This window comes from Diabrotica virgifera, chromosome 7 (assembly GCF_917563875.1).
Source record: "Diabrotica virgifera virgifera chromosome 7, PGI_DIABVI_V3a".
Classification (NCBI taxonomy): domain Eukaryota; kingdom Metazoa; phylum Arthropoda; class Insecta; order Coleoptera; family Chrysomelidae; genus Diabrotica; species Diabrotica virgifera.
Window position 1 is genome coordinate 25,014,791 of NC_065449.1, and position 4,258 is coordinate 25,019,048.

The 4,258-nt window shown below is 33.8% G+C and overlaps 1 non-coding gene across 1 annotated transcript; it reads left to right on the top strand.

Annotated features, from left to right (window-relative positions):
- Window positions 1-3,386: 3,386 nt before the first annotated feature.
- On the top strand, window positions 3,387-3,459 carry Trnaf-gaa (transfer RNA phenylalanine (anticodon GAA)). The gene has a single exon. It is a non-coding gene; the product is annotated as a tRNA-Phe (tRNA).
- The last annotated feature ends 799 nt before the right edge of the window (window positions 3,460-4,258 follow it).

The following is a 4,258-nucleotide window of genomic DNA, read 5'->3' on the forward strand; positions in this document are numbered from 1 at the left end:
CGATTTTAATGAAATCCCCTAGACCATTTAAGTAAGTTATAAGAATTTTCTAAGCGAATTACTAAGGTTCTAAGTGCCACCAAAGTGGTTAAGAAACATTAAATAACAACAGGCGTATTTTGCCCCCTTATTTTGTATTTATTACTATATTGCAGAAAAGGTAATACCTTAAGACATTTTTGACCAGCCGCATATCATACAAAATTCAATTATCTTTATTTTATTTCTGTACAACTTTGTTCCAAAACGAATCGTTTTAAAGTTATAAGCAAAGAAAGCAGAAAAAAATCGATGTTTTTCAAAATTTTTAAATATTTTAATTTTTTTATTAATGTTCCGGGCATATTTGAGAAGGAGAATAAGTCAATTATTACTGAAGGTGTCACCTAACTTTATCTGCAAAAATCCGAATGCCACCTCTAACATCCAAAAATACACGTTTTTTTTACATGTATTTTACATTTCACCAACTGGGTGTTTCAATAAGTCCGACACGTAGAACATGTCAAATGACAGGAATTATGTTGCTGATAAATAACAGTCTGCTTTTTGCATGACAGATTAATGAAATGGTAACAAATCAATTGGAATTTCTGTCCGACAAAATACATGTGACGTTTTCGCAGTCTGACGTTCCCAATTTTTAATCTGTTCCACAATTAAAACTTCCCCTGTTCCAATGTTCCCGTACATTAAAGTTTGTCCGACTAGACACCGTTAAGCTATTAAAAAATTTTCAGCTTGCTATTAATCAATTTTTTTTGGTCCAGACCTATTAGATCAATAAAATTTTTCACTTCCATTGCCCAGTCATTATGGAATATCCATTGTTAGAGCCTCATCTTTAACACCAATATCATGAAATTTCGATTGTGAGTTTTAGTAACGAATATGGAAGCTAGGACAAATAATCCCTGACAAAGAATCCCCACAAATAATCCCCGGACAAAAAATCCCCGGACAAATAATCCCCGGACAAAAAATCCCCACAAAAAATCCCGGACAAATAATCCCCACAAATTTTTTTGGACAAAATATCCCCACAAATTTTTTTGGACAAAATATCCCCACAAAAAATCCCGGACAAAAAATCCCCAAGAAATATTTGCTGCCAAATAGTTCTCTAAAAGTTTTCCCGAAATTTTACCAAATTTCGAATTCCAATTCCATGCTGAAAACTTTAAATTTTACATGACAAAGGAGTGTGAGTTTTTTCAAAAATCGTGGAAGATATGGGGAATGAGCTAAGGCCCGTTCTCATGACAGACGCTTGATAACGCGCGATTACAACTATTACATACATTTTACTTGAGACTGTTCACATGCCAACGCGCGTTTTATTCCCGGTTGCACCAACAGATCTTAAGCTTAAGTCGAGAATATCATAAGAATTAATATAATATAATTATAATATATTACAAGAATGGCCGGTTGCACCAACAGATCTTAAGCTTAAGACGAGAATAACATAAGAATTAATATAATATAATTATAATACATTATAATAAAAATATCATAATGTAGTAATAGATATGATTGATAATAATGGTAGGGGAGCAAAGTATGCTAAATGTGTAGTCACTCGAGAGTTATGGGGACCTATTGGGTTGTGAAGAGTAGGTCCTAAAACCAAAAAAAGTTAAGTAAAATTTTCCATTTTAGTGGGCGCTTGCCATTTTTTAATTTAATTTTCCATTTCCAATAATCGTTTTTTCCGATTATAACGCCATCTATCCATAATTCGAAAAAATGTTTCGAATAAAAGTTACTTATTTTTACGTAAGTAATCCAAATCTGCAATAAAAAATGGGGGCTTCTATTTAAGATTTTAAAGTAACCCCCCACCCCACCTCCTTGGGGAGTGGTGTATGGTGCCATTCGATAGATTTTTTAAAAGTATCGAATAAGTGTATTTTACAGTTTTTCGATCTGATGTTCATTTCGCGAAATATCGCCGGATTCGTATTTAAAATATTAAATTTACCCCCCACCCCTCTCCGTGGGAAGTCGTGTTTGGTATCATTCGATAGATATTTAAAATATATTGAGAACATATTTTTTAGTTTTTCGATCTGTCATTTATTTCGCGACATATTCGCTTATTTCTTGTGAAACTTTGGGACTCACCCATTTCCTTACCCCCTGCTCAAATCGTCAGATTTTTGAAATATACACTCTTTTGCATGTACTTAACTTACCTTATCTTAATCTGACAATTTCGAGTATTTTTAACGGTAGATTTTTTTTTTCGGGCCCCCCTTAACGAACTCCCCTGTGTTAAGAGCCAATATATGGTAGAGGTTCATCTGCAGGGTACCAGGTTTCTCCCATATGCTAATCTGACGCGCTCGAGTAACTGCAAAAATCCCCGCTTGGGCTCCCTTACCATAAGGTAAGAATCGAAAATTATGGTGCAACGTAAGTGATACTCAAGGAGGCCTTATCTATAAGTAGAGCTTAGCTAAGCTGGACCTTAAGATCTGTTGGTGCAACCAGGCATAAGAATACCATAATATAATAATAGATATAATTGATAATAAGGTAAGAATCTAATATTATGGTGCAACGTAAGTGACACTCAAGGGGGTCCTATCTATAAGTAGAGCTTAGCTAAGCTGGAGCTTAAGATCTGTTGGTGCAACCAGGCATTAATGACCTAAAACTCGCGTTAGCATGTGAACGATCTTAATTAAAATATATGTAGTTGTAATTAATCGAGCGTTATCAAAACGCGCGTTATCAAGCGTCTGTCAAGAGAACAGAGAACGGGGCCTTAGCTCATTCCCCATATCTTCCACGATTTTTGAAAATACTCACTCTCTTTTGTCATGTAAATTTTGAAGTTTTCAGCATGGAATTGGAATTCGAAATTTGGTAAAATTTCGGGAAAACTTTTAGAGAACTATTTGGCAGCAAATATTTCTTGGGGATTTTTTGTCCGGGATATTTTGTCCAAAAAAATTTTTGGAGATTATTTGTCTGGGATTTTTTGTGGGGATTTTTTGTCCGGAGATTATTTTTGTCCGGGGAATTTTGGTCCGGTGATTTTTTGTCCAGGGATAATTTGTGGGGATTTTTTGTCCGGGATTATTTGTCCGGGGATTATTTGTCCGGACCCCCGAATATGAGGCATTTAAAATATGCCTATAAAGGCGCTGCAATAAATTTTCTACATACACTAAATTACTACATAACTTCAACTATAAATTCCATGAAAGATGATATATAATTAAAAAAAAAATTAAATCGCTGGGTTTAAGGGGTGGGGCGATCACCCCCATCGTTCTCCTGGATTCGCCACTGGAGGTTTAGGACCCAAATAACGAACGATTTTAATTTTAAATCGGTGCGCGGTGTGTTCATATTTTTCAGTTCGTCTCATATCTGCCGAAATAGCTCAGTTGGGAGAGCGTTAGACTGAAGATCTAAAGGTCCCTGGTTCGATCCCTGGTTTCGGCAAACTTTTTTTTTATTTTTCTAATAAATTATATAGGTAAAACACATGATACTATGACAAGAGACACTGTCATAGTATCATGGGTAAAACATACCTAATACAAGGTAAATTTCAAGTATTTGTTGACTCGATGGTCAATTTTAATGTTTTATTATAAAAACGATACGAACGGTTCGTTACTAATTGCATCGTAAACTGCATTGAAATATAATGAAATAAAGATAAAATAATTAGTGAAACACAGTTTTTTTATATACAGGGTGTTAGTAAATAAGTATGAAAAACTTTAAGGGCTAATTCTAAATAAAGAAATAATGCCGGTTTGCTCTATAAACGCAAATGCTTAGTTTCCGAGATACGGGGTGTTGAAATTTTTATTTCAAACTGCCAATTTATTTATTGCTCTAAGACCAATTATTGAGCTATGTAGGTAAATGAAGTTTGGTGAGTTTTAGAAAGTAGGTACATAGTTATTACGCATTTTTTGACATACAATTAATAGTACTCCACTGAGATATTTCGAATTAGAAATTATTTTTAAATTCCACGTCTAATTTATGATAAAAAACCTTTCTTGCCTTTTTTTATATGGTGCACCGTTTTTATGCAGAAAAATAAAACATCTTGACGCGTATTTTTCATTTTTTTAATACATTATTAAGAAATATCCAATATAATAATACTAAACTGGAACAATAACAGAAACTATAACTAATAAGATTTTAACTAGGTGCAGAGCTACAAAAAATGTTAAAAATGACCTCCTTTGGAGGTTATAGAAGAATTATATATTCATCATTG